The sequence below is a fragment of the Octopus bimaculoides genome, chromosome 4, assembly GCF_046866305.1.
Source record: "Octopus bimaculoides isolate indiv1 chromosome 4, ASM4686630v1, whole genome shotgun sequence".
Taxonomy (NCBI): domain Eukaryota; kingdom Metazoa; phylum Mollusca; class Cephalopoda; order Octopoda; family Octopodidae; genus Octopus; species Octopus bimaculoides.
The window spans coordinates 126,086,835-126,109,334 of record NC_142931.1 but is presented as its reverse complement, the minus strand read 5'-3'; positions in this window follow the sequence as shown (position 1 = coordinate 126,109,334).

Sequence of the window (22,500 nt, the reverse complement as noted above, 5' to 3'; positions counted from 1 at the left end):
ATGCACGTACACACACGTGTGTGTGTGTGTGTGTGTGTGTGTGTGTGTGTACTGAACAGTTGGAGCATTTTCAACTTTTTCGGAGAGAGACTATATAACTGATGTTGAGTGTTGTTTATGGTGAATGTTGTAAACATAGGACTATTGCTACGTAGCAGAATGAATTCGGGAAGCTGTATGTAATATATCGAAGACTAGCAGTATAACTCGACCTTGTCCGGGTGTGACTTATGCCATCTACGATAAATCTTGCTAGCTAAAAATCAACTAAAAAAGAAAGCCTTACAACGAAAAACCCTTATAATGTAAATATGTTCATAATTCAAAAGACGATGAAATTAATAGGGAAAGTCTGAAGGCTGTTTTGCGTAAAATTATTAAGCATACGTAAATTTCATCCGTGTAATTGGCTATAGAAATGCTTGTACAAAACAACTTTTTGCGCTGCCCTGATTATACATAGCAGGGTAATCCCTTTTCACAGGAGCTAGGATGGCAATTTGTGATGAAGTAATTGCTGGCGATCTGTTGCTAAACAGTTTTGCCAGAATTCTATCACATTGGGCAGAAGGTGTTGATGCACCATTTTGCATTATGTTCAAAGTAGCTACTGGAATGTGGTGAATTGCTGCAGTCTGTGACTGTCATTTTAAACCGGTTGCTGTCTTTCCCCAGCAAACTCTCTTCTTTGGAGGCATAATCTATGTATATATTAAACAGAACAACAAAAGTTATAATAGATGGCAGGGTCGGTACTTTTCACATATCTGTAATTTTTCAGATTAACACCCGCCCGATTACCCAACCCTAATCCTAAACCTAATCCTAACACTAACCCTAACACTAACCCTAAACCCTAACCCTAAAACCTTAACCGTAACACTAATCCTAACCCTAGCCGTAACCGTAACCCTAAACCCTAACCCTGACCCTAAAACCCTAACCCTAACGCCCTAGTGAAAATCGTGGTATATTTACAAAACATTGACGAACTTGGGTTATATTTTACTGAATGAATGTGTACTTGCACGTGTATGCGTTTGAGAGAGCGAGAGAGGAAGAGGTAGAGAGGGGGGAGAAAGGAATAGAGGTAGTTAAAAGTTTTCTTATGACGGCTTCTGTTCACTGCCTATTACTTCATTAGAAATCTAAGGATGCGCATAAGCACATAATAGAGAAAAATGAAACAAATATGGACGACTTGCTCCGAAACACCACTGAGTGGGGAACACTTCTCAAAAATAACCTACAGTTGTTTCCTTCAAAATTCCTACATGCTTGAAATGTACATACATCAAGGTATATTTGTAGAAAATTTCACGAAAAACTATTCATTTTCCTGGAAGTTAAGAGGAATTTAAGTGGAATTTCCGAATATTGTACCCCACCCCTTTCCAAAATACTTTCACCGAAAATTTTTGTATATTCGGAATCTACATAATAAATAATATATGCATAGAAACTTTCATTAAAAAATATTCATTTTTATGAAAGTTATGACCTTCCAAATTTGGTGGGTACAACTCTGTAGTTATGCCGTCAATGTTTTGTAAATACACCACGATGTGAATGATTGTGTTTACTTGGACGTGTATACGTTTGAGAGAGCGAGAGAAGAAGAGGGGGAGAATTGAGTAGAGATTGAGAGAAATGTGTATGTTGTTGTCACAGGTTATGTATGTGTGGTTGTGTGTGTTTTTACGTATCTATGTTATGAAAAATAGGTAAAGAATACTGAGATGAAAGTTTAATCTATGACGTTGTATGTATCACTTTCTCTCTTTCTCCCTCTCCCACTCTTACTCTCTATATTTTTATGTTGAGCAGGTGTGTAAGAACGGCGTTCCAAGTAGAAGGGATGAAATATAAAAATTGCTAGAAACGACAGCCAAATCTCCCTTAAATCACACAAAGTAAACGGAATTTTAAAAATCTAATTACTGCACTGGAAAGTTCAGATCGAGAAAATTCCATTGATGCAAAAATGTTTACGAAAAAGTGGAAAATGTGGATTTCTATAAACTTTCAAAAAGGCTTCACACAAACACACAATTTCAGCTTTATATATGAAGATGAAAGACGGCCGAGGCGTCTACTCTGTGGAGAACTAGATTCAAAGCAAAGAATGCTTCACAAGCTAAATTTAAGATAAAAACACTGCTTTATATCTGATATATAATAAGATATTATTCAGGTAGAATTATAGAGAGAAAAAAAAAAGCAGTTGATTGAACAGCATGGCGAACCATATCTGTAATATGTTCAAATGGATTTGTGGTTAATAACTCACTTTGCAAATAAATAGATTGGTAGATAGGTTAGATTTGTTGACGGATAGGGAAAGACGGGTACGATTATTAATGAAAAGGATAATAAAATAGTGCCACCTGTCACGATTTCCGAACGGTGAGCGTGTGTGGGCTCCGTTTGTGAGGCACATCTTTCTATAGCTCGTCTCTTTGACGGAGTTGCAGTCCTAGGTGAAAAAAAAAAAAAAAAGAAAAAGACCGGGACTGAGCGCTTAGCATCTAGAGTGTCGTCAGGCAATGGGATTAAGTGTATGTTCCGCTTTAGCAATATATAGAGGATTAGTGCCGAAGAAGTGCAACGACGTTATCGGGGAGATTCTGAGCAGATGGGTAGTTTGCTCAAGAGGACTGTCTGGTCGGGGACTACCATGCATAATTTCCAAATATCCTTGGTTTGGCAATGCTACCGAGGGACGTTACCGGTTCGAGATAAACTCGGATGTGCTGTCAGACGGGCTTGTCCAAGGTACCGGCAGATCGACGAAAACCGTACTGCACGTACTTGTACAGTATCCGGGCATTGCTGAATTTTGTAGTTATTTCGAAAAGCAGTTGTCGTGTGTGGGACGGATACATCTGTCGGCCGAGACCATGGTGATGATTTTCCGTCTGCTTTTCTTTAATCGGGCAGATCATGAGTTTCCCTTTACCTGGTGGTTGTAGTGAAAGAGGGGTTGTCTGGTGGACATTGTTGAAAGTCATGAGAACAAAGAATTCCTATAATTCATTTTTGCCAGCTTACTGGACTGGAACGTCGCGAAATAAAATTTCTTGCTGAAGGACCCAACACAAGGCCGGGGATCGAACTCATGACCCTGCGATCATAAGCTGAATACTTCAACCACTGAGCCACGCGCCTTCACATATAATAAAACAATTTTATATTGATCTGATGGGTTACTCTATACTTTTGTATTACTCTTGAGCTGGAAAGCTGTTGATAGTGACTCCGAAGACCGATTATGGCTTAGCTAGCAAAACTTGGAAGTCAGTCATCCACGATCTTGTTTAAGAAGATATGTGTGTGTGTTCATGCGTATGTGTGTTTGTGTATGTCTATGTATGTTACATACAATGTGTGTGTGTGTGTTGTGTATGTGTGTGTATGTTTGTGTTTATATGTATGTGTGTATGTGATTGTAGAATGTGTGCTTGCGCATTTATGTATATTGTAAACTATCATAAACTATTGCTTCGAACCTGTTCGTGAAGACGATATCATTATCTTTTTATGTATGTGTGCGAAACGTATAACAAGAATGACATAAACCGCCCCTCAACACTTGATTTATATTATTTCTACGAATGATGACATCGTATATGCATATAAAAAATCGTTTAAACTGAAATCTGTTAAATCGATTCAGTTAACCTCTTGACACAATCGTCTGCTCGCGCAAATGAGAAACGCAGAAGACAGACGAGAATGGGAGATGAAAATATAATCTACCTCCCAAGTTTTCCATACACTTAGCACTAGCAGTAGTAGAAGTAACAACAGTAGTAGCATCAGTAGTAGTAGTATTCGTAGTAATAGTAGTAGTAGTAGTAGTAGTAGTAGTAGTAGTAGTAGTAGTAGTAGTGGTAGTAGCGCAGCAGCAGCAGTTGTAATAGTAGTAGTAGCTGTTGTTGGTATTATTATTGTTTTTATTATTATCATCATCATCATTATTATTATTATTATTATTATTATTATTATTATTATTATTATTACTATTATTATTTTATTATTATTATTATTATTACTATTATTATTATTATTATTATTATTATTATTATTATTATTATTATTATTATTATTATTATTATTTTTATTATTATTATTATTATTATTATTATTATTATTATTATTATTATCATTATCATCATCATCATTATTATTATTATTATGATTATTATTATTATTATTATTATTATTATTATTATTATTATTATTATTATCGCTCTCGTCGTCATGATGATGATGATGATGATCATCATCATCATCATTATTATTATTATTATTATTATTATTATTATTATTATTGTTATTATTATTCGAACAAACAAAAAAAAAACGTCCATGACGAAATTTAAAACTCTGTTCGCAACAAGCGATGGTTGAAAATGGTGAGGCTAATGATCTAAACCATTTTCTCAGGTAAAACATGACGTTGAATAATAACGATAAGAATCATCAACGAGGAAAAGTAAACAATAAACAAGTAAACAAACAAGAGCAACAATTACAACAGCAACAACAAAAACAACAACAGCAACAGCTACAAGTAGCACGGCCAAACGTAATAAACTATGAAAACAAATTATGATATTATAAGTATGACTGTGTGTGTGTGTGTGTGTGTGTGTGTGTTCACGTGTGTGTGTGTAAATTCATGTATACATGTATATTTGCCCATCTATGAATATTTAATATATATACGTATATATATGCGCTTGTTTAATATATATATATATATATATACATACATATATATATATATATATATATATATATATATATATATATATATATATATATATATATATATATATATATATATATATGGGTTATGTGTACACACGGTGAAAGCAAGAAAGAAAGAAAGGAAGAAAGAAAAAAAGAATGATGTGATGAGTGGGTTTTGATTTGTTTTTGTTATTTTTTGGCTTCTGTCAAAGACCATGTCAGGGGAAATTAAGACAACAAAGAGAAATAAATAAAGATGGAGTTTATACAAATCTTCAGATTAAGGAACTAAGTGAAATGGAACGAGAGACGATGCTGTTTCGACATTGGTGTGGCAAGAGATGAGCCGCACCGACAGTCGCAGGATCCTCTTGGGAGAGGCTGAACGTTAAAACAGATACGATATTGAAGTCTTAATGAGAAAATTTTTACTTGCGGGGTGGGAAAAAAAATAAAATGTAAAAATAAAAATGGAAAAAATAAAATAAAATAAAAAAATAAAATGAAATATAAAGAAAGCGAATATCTCAATAAATAATGCGTTTTGTGAGTATTCGTATTTGAAAATATGTATACTACTTGAATTATATATATCTGTGTGTGTGTATGTGTGTGTGTGTGTATGTATCTCTCTCTCTCTCTCTCTCTCTCTCTCTCTCTCTCTATATATATATATATATATATATATATATATATATATATATATATATATATATATATATAGTTATGTATGGATGCATATATATGTTCACATATATACATATATATACTTATATATTATATATACACATATACATATCTATAAATATGTATATGCACGTATAGATGAATATATTTATATATTTGGGCGCGTATCTAATACATTAATATATCTGTATGTGCCCATATATGTTTACATATACATACATATGTGTATTTTTATATTCATGTGTGTATATATATATACACACATATGTATATATGTGTGTGTATGTGTGTGTGTGTTTGTGTAAAATATATGTATTCATATACATATAAATGTATATATGTATGTATGTGTGTGTAATTATGGATGGATGTATACATGCATATATACATACATGCAAAGCCTCTGTACAAACACTCACTCACACACACACATATACACACCACACACACACACAGATATACACACGCACGAAACGCATATAAATGTATATACTGCATTCTAGACCTGACCTGTCATATTCAGCTAGCGTTATCTCATCTTTCAATTCTAATTTTGGTTTATGTAATATACATTCGATATAACACGTGCATTCACACACAAGCATAAATACATTTATGTTGATGCTTGTGTTTCTGTTGACTGACAATGTTTGTTGCTTTAGAATGCAGACATAACAATATATATATATATATATATATATATATATATATATATATATATATATTTCTTTATTGCCCACAAGGGGCTAAACATAGAGGAGACAAACAAGGACAGACAAAGGGATTAAGTCGATTACATCGACCCTAGTGCTTAACTGGTACTTTATTTATCGACCTCGTAAGGATGAAAGGCAAATTCGACCTCGGCTAAATTTGAACTCAGACGAAATACCTCTAACGTTTCTGCCAGCTCGCCGCCTTCATATATATATATATATATATATATATATATATGCTTTTTGTGTTTTTTTGAACCTATATATATATATATATATATATATATATATATATATATATATATATTATATATATATATGTGTGTGTGTGTGTAAATACATATATGTATATATATATATATATATATATATATATATATATATATATATATATATATATATATATATATATATACTATATATTTCTGAAAAGGGCAGACGTTGTCTCACAAGCAGTTGTGCAGGTAAAATTGTCAGTAAATGTGATCGGATTAACCTGAAAATTTGCACACCTATGTTAAAAGTGGTAGGGAGTTTGCATAGCTGCATTGAGTTTGCTCAATTGAAAGGCTTGGCCTTTAGGGCAAAATTGCTCATCTTTAAAATTTGAGCCGAGTAGATCCGAATGAAATCGGGTTATATATATATATATATATATATATATATATATATAACTGGTGGGGTGGGGGTGATAAACACAGACAGAAAGACACACATATAAACATTTAGATGCATATATACAACGGGCTTCTTTCAGTTTCCGTCTACCAAATCCACTCACAAGACTTTGGTCAGGCCGGGGCTATAGTAAAAGATACTTGCCCAAGGCGCCACTGAACCCGGAACCATGTGGTTAGGAAGCAAGCTTCTTACCGCACAGCCACGTGTGTATATATATGTATATCTATGTATAGACGCACAGACATACATGGTGTATGCATGCATTTGTGTCTATATGCATATGTCCGAGATGTGTGTACATAGAAATATGTTACAAAATCTTTTGTTAGATATTGATTGTATCTCATTCACTTAACCATATGCACACACGTACATATGTGCATATACATATGCATATATACAATAGACAGATAAATAAATGAAATTAAATAATTATATATATAAACAAATTAAATTAAATTAAATTAAATTAATTTAAAACAGAAAGAGAAAGAAATGAAAAAATAAGTAGATAAAAACAAATGAATAAAATAAGTAAAATTAAATAAAACGAACGTGAATAAACAGAGGATACTGGTAATGCGGGTACCATACACATTCTCACACACACACTTATTAAACATAGACACACATAGGGATATACGCATGCGCAAATAAAGACACATACAACAGGAACACAAAATGGTAGATCGTGAGGAAGGAGAGACATAAAAAAGAAAGAAGAAAGCAAAAGATCACTGATGAAATTACAAAAGTGTGACGAAAGAATTCTGGCCGAAGTATAATTAATATGAAATAAAGCTGAAGTAATTGAACACCAAATATATAGTGCGTGTGTTTTCGTTGGCTAAGATGGCAGCATGAACATACCCAAATACAACAATATATATATATATATATATATATATATATATATATATATATATATATATATATATATACTTATATATATATATATGTGTGTGTGTGTGTGTGTGTGTCTTCGAATCTGGTTTGTGTTTGACGTCCCCTCGTCTCCGCTTGACAACCGGTGCTGGCAAAAGACACCGATAGAATAAGTATCAGGCTTAGAAATTTTTTTCTTTTTTAATCTTGGGTCGATTTCTTCGAGCTGGTGCTTCAGCATGGCTGCAGTCAACTGAAACAAGTAAAAGGTAAATGGTAAAAGATAAACGATATAAGCCAAGACCTCAGATTTTCTGGGGAAGAGCTAATCGATCACAACGACCCCATTCTACGACCGGTACTTATTTTATCGAACCAAAAGGGTGGAAAGCAAAATCGACCTCTGCGGAATATAACTACACTAATTAATCCTTTTTACTATAGGCACAAGACCTGACATTTGGGGGAGGTGGCTTGTTCATTGCATCGTCCCCAGTGTTTCACTGGAACATAATCAATCAACCCTGAAAGAAAGAAAGGCAAAGTCGATCTCGGAAGAATTTGAACTCAGGACGTAACGATGGGCGAAATGCTGCTAAGCATTTTATCTGGCTTGCTAACAGCCCAGCCTTAACTACACTAAATAACCCCTATTTATATAGGTACAAAACAAGTAATATCGGCTACAGTTGTTGGTACAGAGCCAGCAATTTTGGGTGAATGTTTAAGTCGATTACATCGAACTCAGTGCGTAACTGGTACTCATTTTATCGACGCCTAGAGGATGAAAGGCAAAGTCGACCGCGACGGAATTTGAACTCAGAAGTTAAATATGGACGAAATGCCGCTAAACATTTCGTCCGCCGTAAGGGATATAGTCGATTACATCGATCTTTATAGCCAAGTTTTATTTTATTTATTGACTTCAGAATGAGTTAATACGAACTCGGTTTCTGCGAGATTTGAGATCAGGATGCAAAGGCCGTAAATAAATAGAGTAAGGCACTTTATCTGATGCACTGTTGATTTTACTAAATGATTTCTAACATAGGTAAACAACTAAACACTTTGGGGGAAAGATATGGCTAATTAAATCGAATCCAGTACTTGACTGGCCCTTATTTTGTCGAAGGAGATTGATGAAAGATAACCTCGAAGTTAATGAGTTTTAAGTGTTGAAATTTGTCAATCCAACTCATTTCACAGATTCTGCCATTCCCTGATCTTGTGAAATTAATAATGATAATCCTAATCATATTCTCTTCTATTAAAGGGCAAGGCCTGTTTTCAAATTGTTAGTATGAGAGAAGTTTGGCATTAGGCTAACCTCTGCCAATCCTTTCAGTTAAAGGCACAAGACATGAAATTTGGGGGTAAGAGACTAGTCGATTACACCGACCACAGTGTTACATTGGTACTTAGTTTATCGACCCCGAAAGAATGAAAGGCAAAGTCGACGTCAGCGAATTTGAACTCAGAACGTAGCGACGGGCGAAATACCACAAAGCATTTCGTCCAACGTGCTAACAACCCTGCCAGCTCACCGCCTTAATAAGCTTTTCTACTATAGGCACAAGGTCTGAAATTTATGGAAGGGGACTAGTCGATTACATGGACCCCAATGTTTCACTGGTGCTTAATTTATCGACCCCGTAAGGATGAAAGAGAAAGTTGACCTCGACGGAATTTGAACTCAGAACGCAGCGACAGGAGAAATGAAATAATCCTTTCTACTATAGGCACAAGGCTTGAAATTTTGGAGGAGGGGACAAGTCAATTGCATCGACCAGAGTACTCCACTGGTACTTAATTTATCAACCCCGAAAAGATGAAAGACAAAGTCGACCTCGCTGGAATTTGAACGCAGAACTTACAAAAGGACGAAATGTTACTAAGCATTTTGACCGTCACGCTGACGATTCTGCCAGCTCCCCGCCTTAATAACAACAACAACAACAACAACAACAACAACAATAATAATAATAATAATAATAATAAATACACTGATGCAGTACCAGACAGTGTCTCTCATGGCTTCTAATCTTAACTGACTGGAAGTGTTATCATGTACATTGTTTTGTCTTGGTATAGAAGGTGGGCTATTATAAATATTCTGCTCAATACCACAGATTTGCTTGTCAGTTGTTAAACCTTAACAAGTTGAGCATGTCCCTTAGTGGCTGACGATATGTGCATCTCTGATCACGAGCAGAAATAGTTTGGAGCATCATGACCTTATGTTGAGAGGAATTCTTTGAGGTTTGGATAAACCACCTCTGGAAAATGGGTGTTTCGTTCAACATCCTTAAATAGCCCTTATTCAGAGACTTTTTGAGCTGGATGGGTTACTTGACCTGAAAAAAAATTCTAATTGGACCCCACCTGCAAGGTCACGAGCAGTTTATCTTAATATGACATCACCATGTCGCGCACATATGGTTGGGATACATGTGCCTGGTGTACCCTTATCAGACGGGTAGTCATGATGGATATCCCAGTGTTACTTTGATGGCCTGCACTGCTCTCTCGCTCAATAATAATAATAATAATAATAATAATAATAATAATAATAATAATAATAATAATAATTAGAAGAAAAAATTATTATTATTATTACTATTACTATTATTGTTGTTGTTGTTGTTAATCTGAAAGACTGTCGGATAGTTCTTAATTATCGGTTATTCTTTACTTGAAAGCAGGCAATAACAAATCACCAAAGGTTTCAAATAGTGCCTTCTCCCGTAACTCAAAGAGACAATACTCTCCTTAGAACGCGAGCTGTACCACCGAAGTTGTCTCATGGATCCTCTCAAGCCTGACAGCAGCTCCCGTATCCTTAATGTGTTTTTCAAAGCCCTTGGAAACTACTCCTAATGCTCCAATTACTTTCCTCATGCCTCATAACTTCCCGAAAAGCGGTACTCCAACATGGCCGCAATCAAATGATTGAAACAAGTAAAAGAATAAAAGAAGATAGATAGATAGATAGATAGATAGATAGATATGTATGTATGTATGTATGTATGTATGTATGTATGTGTGTACCCATGCTGATCAAATGTCGCATACACTCAATATTTTAGCTGAAAGAAACCTAAGCGCTCATCTCCTGTGAAGGCAAGTAAGTCATCGTTGTGCCGTGAAAGTCTGCGATCACTATCTCTGTAATAAGGACTCAATCTGACAGGATTATGCCGGAATTGGTAACGCGGTGATGGCACCCTGTATCTCTGTATTTTCTCGTTCTTTTTTCCACCCAATCTCTTAATCACTAACTTTACACATATACACAGGCACACACACACACACACACACACAAACATACACACACACCACAGAAGCATACACCACATACACACACACGCAAACACATACACAATGTGTTTACACAGAGGCATATGTATGTATGTATGCATGTATGTATGTATGTATGTATGTCTGTATGTATGTATGTATGTATTATGTATGTGCGTATATATCTTGTATGATGTACGTGTGAATATGTATGTATGCGTTCCTAATTTATATATATATAAATGCATATATATATATACACACATGTGTATATATATATATATATATATATATATATATATATATATATATATATATATGTATATATAAGTATGTATGCTTACACACACACACACACACACACACACATATTGTCTATCCTTTTCTCTCATATACTGATCCTTATCATTTTCAAACTTATCTGTTAGGACGCGTGCGACTCTACGCCAAACGACACAAGAATGGCGTGATGAGGTGATGGTGGTGGTGACGGAGGTGTAGTAGAGTTATGGTGGAGATGGCGGAAATGGAAGCGTAGAGGTGGATGGGGGGGGGGTTAAATTTTATTGTTGTTATTGTTGTCGTTGTCCTCCGTGTTGATGTTGTTGCTGTTGTTGTTGTTGTTGTTGTTGTTGCGTTTCTCGACGGATCCCGCGGAGAGAACAGCAAGGAAACAATAACAAAAACACAGCAAAAAGGACGACGAAGAAGAAGAAGAAGAAGAAGAAGAAGAAGAAGAAGAAGAAGAAGAAGAAGAAGAAGAAGAAGAAGAAGAAGAAGAATAGCAATAGAAGTAGCAGCAGCAGCAGAAAGAAAGAACAGGGCCAACTTCTTCAACAACACAAAAACAAAACAGCGAAAACGTTATTATCAATATTAATACTGACAAGCAATCTTCCACTTTCTCAAAGTTAATATCACTAATACTGCTATTATCTACACTAAGAGCTACAATCAACGATAAACTCGACATCAACACTACTACTAGTACTACTACTACTACTACTACTACTACTACTACTACTACTACTACTACTACTACTACTACTACTACTGCTGTTACTGCTGCTGCTGCTGCTATTGCTGTTGTTGGTGCTGTTGCTGCTGTTGCTCAGTTGTAGTAGTAGTAGTAGTAGTAGTAGTAGTAGTAGCAGCAGGAGTAGTAGTAGTAAGTAGAAAGTATTCGTAGTAGTAGTAGTAGTAGTAGTAGTAGTAGCAACAATAGCAGCAGTAGTAGTAGTAAGTAGTGAGTATTCGTCGTAGTAGTATTCGTCGGCGTCGTCGTAGTAGTAGTATTAATAGTAGTTCTTGCTGACTGCTGCAATTGTTGCTGTTGTTGGATTCAGGTTGTCCGCAACCCTCTCTTCTTCCCGATATTTGCGACCTGTCTCGCTGTATCATCTATTTATCCGGTCCACCAGAACACGAGGAAGAGAAATATCATACTAGATCCTTCCATCACTTTTAAACACCATAAAGCACTGGATCTCAAATCGAAACCACAACGGTGAAACTTGGAAGCCGCGAGCTGATTTCAAAACCTGTTGAGTTGAGAGACCTTTTCAATACTTGGGTAACTTTTACGAAAGTTGTTTAAATTTAAAAAGAAGGGAGCCTTAATAGTGAAATATTGGGCACCACTCTCTAATGATCAATGAGTGCAGAAGAGCTACGTTTGGGCTTGGATTGAATCCAACATGCTCTCTTTTTACTGTGGTCATCGCCGACCCGATGTCTGCAGGCGTAAACATGAGCCAGCGAGGAGGCCATTTTGCGTCCTCTCGATTTGCGAGAAATAGCACTGCTGTTCTTTATATCATTCTTCTCTATCATTTAAGAAGATGATTTAGATAATATAGATCGAGGTACGCTATATCCGAAGAAGAAAGAAAAAATATGAAAAAATAGAGGCGATTGTCAGAAATGTTATACCTTTGATCAGAAGTCAGATTGACTAGGTCTGACCTGGGGCTAAACAGGAAGATCTACACATGTAGACAGAACAGTGGAAAGATTACATGACCAGTCATACTACAGTCCTCGTGTAGAGGGGCGTGGCTTAGGGGTTAGTGTATTGGACTCGTGATCGTATGATTGTGGTTTCGATTCCTGAACCGAGCGATGCGTTGTGTTCTGAAGCAAAACACTTCATTTTACGTTGCTCCAGTCTACCCAGGAGTGAAAACTGAGTGATCCTATGACGAATCAGCGTTCCGTCCAGGGGCTGGGATGTATGCACTACGAAGGTCGGGAAACTTAGCTTTATGAGTTTATATGAGTCGGGAAGGATCTTGTCCTTTATCCTATACAACAAACCTCACGAATAATCACTACATGTTAGTGTATGCAGTGTGGTCCTAAGCTAGGAAGTATGGAATATCTGAAACATCAGATCAGTGGCCGACATTATGCCGACTATATATGTTACAGATCTCGATCAAAAACTAACCTGTGACTACACCACCCAACAAACACAACATCATAAAAATTATAATATTCAGTGATTATCATCAGTACGTTTCTTTATTGCCGAGTCTTCTGGAATCCTTAATTCCTCCACCTCAGCTATAACATCAGCTGCCTCATACTTACCTTTAATGGTCGAGAACTTTTGTTGCTATGTTATACTATCTCAGTTCACTTAAAGAACATCGAGCGACGGGAGTTCTCCAAGCGCTACAATTTTGATCCAAAGAGCCACCCATCGAGTAACACCCATCTTGAAGAAGTATTCACGCGCAATCTTTTGCACGTCTTCTCCAGCCTGCATCTCTTTAGCCTTCTTCCTTCAACTGTCAACTCGACGGCTGCCGCTGTCAGTCTCTTAAATAGTAAGTGCAATGAATGACCAATCACCTTCCTTTCGCCTTCTTGTGATGATGTTTTGCAGTTTACTTAGGTCAGCTCTTCTCCATGATTTCATCGGTTGTACATTGTACGAGTAATTTACTGCACATAAATCGTCCTCTCTTTAAGAAGGTAATTCAGTTAATAAAATCAGTTTACATATTTGTTTTTTTTTCTTTTTTTTTTTCTTTTGCATTCTCTTTTTTAAAATTGTCATTTTCTTGTAATTACACCTCTCCTGTTTTAAAATCCATAAAAAAATATTTTTGAGTGGTTTTCCGGGGCTGGAACGGATTAATTCTGTTTCAGTTAATTTCAATGGGGAAAATTGATTTAACGAGTAAATCGTAAAACGAGCTCGATCATGGAACGAATCAAACTCGTACTGCGATGTATCACTGTATTTCTAAGGCACCGGCGATGAAAAGCATTTACCATATTCAAGGCGGTGAGCTGGCAGAAACGTTAGCACGCCGGGCGAAATGCTTAGTGGTATTTCGTCTGCCGCTACGTTCTGAGTTCAAATTCCGCCGAGGTCGACTTTGCCTTTCATCCTTTCGGGGTCGTGAGTATGTGGGTGAGCATGTGTGTGTTTCAAGTGAGGGTGTTTTAGTATATGCATATAGGCGAATGTACGAATTGGTGCGCTTACGCGAACACTATAGACTTTTATACTCTCTTACCTTTACTCTCTCCCCTTACTTAGCGGTCTACAGCTCTTTTGTCTTAATAACGGTCAACCGCACAGTAGTTTCCCTTTGTTTAACGGTTATTTTTCACAGGAATTTTCAATGACCGGATAACTGAAGAGATGTTGGCGTGGGTTCACATCCCGGCATCCGAAAGTCGGAGTTTTATCATGGCTACCGAATAAGTTTCACATACTTTTACAGATAAACTCCTCTATTTACATAATATCGAGGTCTCTTTCTGCCTTTTGTTGTCCTTTCTATCAATATATATATATATATATATATATATATATATATATATATATATATATATATATATATATATATATATATATATATATATATATATACATATTACGATGAATGTAAACAAACAAACGAAGTTTCCTTTAGAAGCGTCACACACACACACACACGCACACACACACACACATATATATATATATATATATATATATATATATATATATACGACGAGCTTATTCCAGTTTCTGTCTATCAAATCACAAGGCTTTAGTCTGCCAGAGGATATAGTAGAAGACACTTGGCGAAGGTGTCACGCAGTGAGACTGAACCCGGAACCATGTGATTGAGAAGCAAGCTTCTTACCACACGCCACGCCTGCGCCTATATATACAGATATATATCATACACATACATACTTCCCTGAATGTATATATATATATATATATATATATATATATATATATATATATATATATATATATATATATATATATATATATATATATATATATATATATATATTGACCCAAAGATTAGCTATATTTTTGAATCGATTTGATTTTTATTTTATTTTCTATTTGAAAATGTGGTTATGAAACACGTGTAGTCGTTTAATTATTTTAATTTTTATTACTTTGTATTTTTATTATCGGTCTTTTTAGTGCATTGACTTATTAAATTTTTCTATATATGACTAGATTTTCATGGATGAATTCAATAATTGTGTTTTTTTCCTCTAAATTATATATATATAAACACACACACACACACACACAAACATGTACACATCCCACACAAATATAGTAAAATAAGTGTATTCTGTGAAGGTATTCTGAAGTGAAGATAAGATGGTCAACATTCAATGATTTATGATTTTAACTTGTCATAGTCGCATTAAATTCTGCCTCAATCCTTTAACTCACTCCACCATCAAAACTACCAAAACCAGCATCACCAACATCAGACCAACGACTACGGTGCAACCCTGTGTGACTTGTATCTGCACCTGTCTGCACCATGTTTGAAAGTGGATACGAGCCCCCATACTGGGTTCTGTCAAAAGAACTGTGATGAGTGACTGTGCACCGGGCTTCAGCACACAGTCAGACGTATGAGATGAAAATGATATTTCTGGTTTATAAGGTTAAACAAAGAAAAGAAAAAGAACAAAAAAAAAAGATCTTGGCCCATTGCCGAAAGTATCTTAGCCGGTGTGTTGGGGTGTCTAGGGTACAACTTCAAACCAAAACTAACCACTCAAATATATATATTTTTATAAGTGAAAGCAAAAGTGGCTTCATTATATTACTCTGGATAAATCTACTTGATACATTAAACGCATATTAGTGCGTGTAATTTTGGAGTGTGGGTTTATATGTGAGTTTGTGTGCATATTCATGTGTGTATTTATACGTACACATTTGCATAAATACATACAGATACGTATGTATATATATGTGTATGTATATTTAATATTCATAAATACATACAGATGCATACGCATGTATATACATACATACATACATTCATACACACACACGCACACACACATTCTAGAATTATATATAAACACATCCTCAAGCACTTTGACCAGCATTTATTAATCATACACATACATATTTCCGTGAATGTGTAGTATATATATATATATATATATATATATATATATATAAGCATGTTCAGTATATATATATATATATATATATATATATATATATATATATATATATATATATATATATATATATATATACACATATATATACTAAACATGCTTATATATATATATATATATAAGAATATAATATAAATAACATATATATGTGTGTGTGTGTGTGTACATATATGGTTGGGAGGTGCTGCCTGCGTTTATACACATATACATGTGCGTGTATATATGCATACATTTATCTACATATATATATATATATATATATATATATACATGCACAAACACTACAAACATCGTCATATAAGCACACGTTTTCTAGTTTCATGTTCGCTAGTTAAATAATCATTTATTAGACCTTCTCAATAACCTGTACAACTTAGTGGCCTCAAATTACTATAAATAAACTCAGTCTCTTGAAAGACGCTAGACGTTTACATGAAATATATACAATGAAATACATACATGATGACCCGGACGTATTAACCATAGTGAGAAGACCTAACATTTTAAATGACACACACTAACACATGCACGCATTTAAATGCCATACAGAGACACACGCACACATGCAAACACATACAGAAAGCACACGTACACATACATACGGATACACACATATTGTGCAAATGACATATATATGTGTATGTGTGTGTGTGTGTGTATGTGTGTATGTATATATATATATATATATATATATATATATATATATATATATATATATATATATATATATATATATATATTACACACACACACATTTACAAGTTTTATATAGTATATATATGTACATAGATAATAATTATATATTGTATATAGTATGTATATGTGTGTTATATATAAATATACAAATATATATAATATATGCCATACATACTCACACAAACGCACAAACACACATACACACACGCACTCACAAACTCATATGTATGTATATGCTTATAGGGAATATAGACATGTAAATGTTTGCGCAATCTATATACACAAAAATAGTCATATACAAATAATGACATATGATATATGTGTGTGTGTGTGTGTGTGTGTGTGTGTGTGTGTGTGTATTATAAATACATTCATGTGTATGCGGTCAGAAGCTTGCTCCCCAATCACATGGTACCGGGTTCAATCCTACTGCGTGGTACATTGAGCAAGTGTTTTCGACTATAACCTCGGGTCAATCAAAGCCTTGTGAGTGGATTTGGTAGACGGAAACTGAAAAGAATCCCGTCATATACATGGATGTATGTATTTATGTGTGTGTATCTTTGTGTCTGTGTTTATCCCCCTAACATCGCTTGACAACCAATGCTGGTGTGTTTACGTCTCCGTAACCTAGCGGTTCGACAAAACTAACCAATAGAATAAGTACTAAGCTTACAAAGCATAAGTCTTGGGATCGATTTGTTCGACTAAAACCCTTCAAGGTGGTGTTCCAGCATGGCCGCAGTCAAATGACTGAAAGAAGTAAAAGACTAAAGGAACATATTTACATATATATATGTATACATATTTATGTATATACATTTATATATGTATGTACGTGTATATTTAGTTATATATACATGCATTAAATATATATATATATATATATATATATATATATATATATATATATATTTAATGCATGTATGTATGTATGTATATATGTATTTATGTATATGTACGCACACACACACACAGATATATATATACATATGCGTGTGTCTTTGTGTCTGTGTTTGTCACCCATCACCGCTTGACCACCGGTGTTGATGTGTTTACGTCCCGGTAACATTAGCGCTTCGGCAAAAAAAGATCAATAGAATAAGTGCTAGGCTTAAAAAATAAGTCTCGGGGTCGATCTGCTCGACTGAAACCCTTCAAGGCGGTGCTCCAGCATGGCCGCAGTCAAATGCCTGAAACAAGCAAGAGAATGCAAGAATATGCAAAATACGTATATATTGCGCGAGCAACACAAAGACTTAAAGATATATGAATATTTGCAGAGATACGTTATTACTTTGCTTAACGCCCTTTTGTATTTAAGAAGGCATTATGTGAAGTGGTAGTGTTGATCGTTTCTTCAAAACATGGTGAGCATACTTTAAACGCTATATTTCTTGCATGCGATCAGAAACAATCACTGTAGAAGCGCCATTAGTCTCTAAGCCCCTCCTTGACCCTTCATTTCCTACGTTTACTTAGTCAACATGGCATATATTAAGAAATAAACAATGTGTGTGTGTGTGTGTGTGTGTGTGTGTGTGTGTGTGTGTGTGTGTGTGTGTATAGTAAATGAATATGCATAGATAATGACAGTTTATTATATGCTACAAATATTTCAATAGTAATTTGTTTTATAACTTTAAATGCTTGTAATGTCTGTATTATTGATCTCTAGTAAGAAAAAGAATGGACGTGGTTTTCGTTACCAGCATGCGACACTTCATCAGAACTACATTTTATGGAAGTTATCTAGTGAACATATGAATATGTTTATGTGAATGGAAGAAATTTAACAAGATCCATACCACCATCATCACCATCACCACCACCACCATCACCATTGCCAACAACAACAACGACAACACAATACTGACGCCACCTCCACGACAGCTCCTAATGACACCATCGGAATCACCTCTGATGACGAAAACGGAGAGCAATACAAACACGATCAGCAACAAGTCCTATGATATTAGCTCTGCCACTAAAACCAGCTATCGTCATCACAGCAAGGGTCATCACCAGCAGAATCACTACCACTACCACCACCACCACCACCACTACAACTACCATCACCAAAAACAGCAGCAAAACAACAACAAAAACATCAACAACTCGACAATCCACATCATGGCCAGCACCGCCAGCAAACCACCACCACCGCTGCCACCACCACCACCACCACCACCACCACCACCACAGTCAATATCACAAATTCCATCATTTAATTTTGCCATTATTCACCTTCGCCATATTCATCACCACCGCCGTCACTCTCAGCATCACCACCGCCAGTGCCACAACCTTCACCTCGACCAGTGCTACCACCATTACTACTACTACTACTATTACTACTACTACTGCTGCTGCTGCTGCTGCTGCTGCTGCTCTTACCCTTACCATAGACCCCATCATCACTCACCAACGCTAAAACAACCACCAGCACTACTACCATCACCACAAATCCTCCACCATCACAATACCACCATCATCCCCAATTACCTTCACTGCAACATGCACCGTCATCACATACCCTCAACCACCCCCTCACTTCTACTACCAATGCCACCATCATTTTCGATACCGCCAACACCACCACCACCACCACCACCACCACCACTACCACCACTACCTTTACCACAGCCGCCGCCTCCACCACCGCTACCATCTTAACCAACCAACCAACCAACAACCACCACCACCGCCCCCGCCGTCGCCCCCGCCGTCGCCCCCGCCTCCGCCCCCGCCTCCGCCCCCGCCTCCGCCCCCGCCTCCGCCCCCGCCTCCGCCCCCGCCTCCGCCCCCGCCTCCGCCCCCGCCTCCGCCCCCGCCTCCCGCCTCCGCCGCCGCCGCCGCCATCGCCACCGCCGACACCACCGCCGCCGCCGCCGCCACCACCGCCGCCGCCAATGCCACCACCACCACTGCCGCTACCACCACCACCGCTGCCATCTCCTCACACACCGCCGACACCTTCACCTCCACCTTCCATTCCCAATGTCATTACCACAGCTACCGCCTTCTTTCACCTTCATCACCTCAATCAACCAACCAGCAGCCACCACCACCACCATCACCACTACCACCATCATCACCACCGCCACCGCCGCAGCTACCATCACCACCTCCGCTACCACCATCTCTGCTAAGACCAAAACTACAACCGTCAACATCACCATCAGCATCACCATCAACATCACCAACAGCAATGCTGGTAACGGCAGTGCCCAAATCATCAGTCCTTCCTTACCTCCCACCCATCCTACCTCGTATTTTTTTCTTTTTTTTACCTCACCTCTGACTCTTTAAAACCTCCCCTTGCTCACCGACACTTGCCCCTGTAACTACAACCCTCTAACCCCTAAAGTCACCAACCAAAACTGTTTTCTGATGATCGCTGGAGCCTGCTACTGTCAACACATCATTTTACATACCAGATTTATGTATACCTTTATGTAACGACATAGTCGTCTTAGACTGTTGATGTTGCTGTTGTTGTTATTGTTGTTGTTGTTGTTGTTGTTATTGTTGTTGTTGTTGTTGTTGTTATTGTTGTTGTTGTTGTTGTTGTTATTGTTGTTGGTGGTGGTGGTGATTGTGAAGTTGTTGTTGATGGAGTTGTTAGCGGTGTTAGTATTCTTTTCTACTCTAGGTACAAGGCCCGAAATTTTCTACTCTAGGTACAAGGCCCGAAATTTTCTACTCTAGGTACAAGGCCCGAAATTTTGAGCCAGTCGATTAGATCGACACCAGTACGTAACTGGTACTTAATTTATCGACTCCGAAAGGATGAAAGGCAAAGTCGACCTCGGCGGAATTTGAACTCAGAACGTAGCGGCAGACAAAATACCGCTAAGCACTTCACCCGGCGCGCTAACGTTTTTTTATTTCTTTACTGCCCACAAGGGGCTAAGCATAGAGGGGACAAACAAGGACATACAAAAGTATTAAGTCGATTACATCGACCCCAGTGCATGACTGGTACTTAATTTATCGACTCCGAAAGGATGAAAGGCAAAGTCGACCTCGGCGGAATTTGAACTCAGAACGTAAAGACAGACGAAATGCCGCTAAGCATTTCGTCCTGCGTGCTAACGTTTCTGCCAGCTCGCCGCCTTTAGCGGTGTTAGTATTAATGCTGAAGTGGTCTCGTTGTGGAAGGCCCGTGGCTTGGTGGTTAGGGTATTCGGCTCACGATCACAAGGTCATGAGTTCGATTCCAGGATACTTTATTTCATGTTGATTCCAGTCCACTCAGCTGACAAAAATGAGTAGTACCTGTATTTCTAAAAGGCCGGCCGTGTCACGTTCTGTGTCACGCTGAATCTCTCTGAGAATTACGTTAAGAATACACGTTTCTGAGGAGTACTCAACCAATTGTACGTTCATTTCATAAGCAGGCTGTTCCGTTGATCGGATCAACTGGAGCCCACGTTGTCGCAACCAGTGCAGCTCTTGTTGTTACTACTGCTTACCAATTTTTGTTACTACTGCTTACCAATTTTTCAAAGTGAAATAGGAGAGGCAAAAGTCCGTTGGATGAACTGTACCTGAAATTCAAAAGACTAGCTGTTTCATACACTTCATTGCGGTATTCTAACTGTGGATTACGTTAAGAGTATACATCCTAGTAGTCAGCCGGCTGGGCAGAATCGTTGGCACATCGGACAAAATGATTGGCGGCATTTCTTCCGGGTCTTTACGTCCGGAATTCAAATACCCACCGAAGTCAACTTCGCCTTTCATTCCTTTGGGGTCGATAAAGTAAAGTACCAGTCAAGTGCTGGGGGAAGATATAATGGTTTTGTCCTCTTGCTTCGAAATTGCTGGCCTTGTACCCTCCAACGTGCCGGCGTCTCAGTAAGAATGTCATGTTTTGGCCTCGGTCACTTATACTCCGTGGAAAGCGGGTAACCAGCTTTATGAGTCATAGAACTCGGGAAAACAAATATGTCTGTAGATAACTAACTCGCTTAAACACTAATTCACAGCGCAGATACACTAGTTGATCGAACAAAGGAATAAATCCGCCGAAGCAAATGGAGATCCATTTCTTGAAATTATAATCCAGTAGTTGTGCAGGCATGAATGTGTACTTAAGAAGTTCATTCGCAACAATATGGTTTCGAGTTCAATCCTACTGTGCAGCACCTTGAGCAAGCTTTTTGTGTTGTCGTGCCAAACGACCAATTTTTTGTGATTGAATTTGGTAGACGGAAACTTTGTGGAAGGTCCTCACACACACACACACACACACATACACACACACACACACACACACACACACATATATATATATATATATATATATATATAT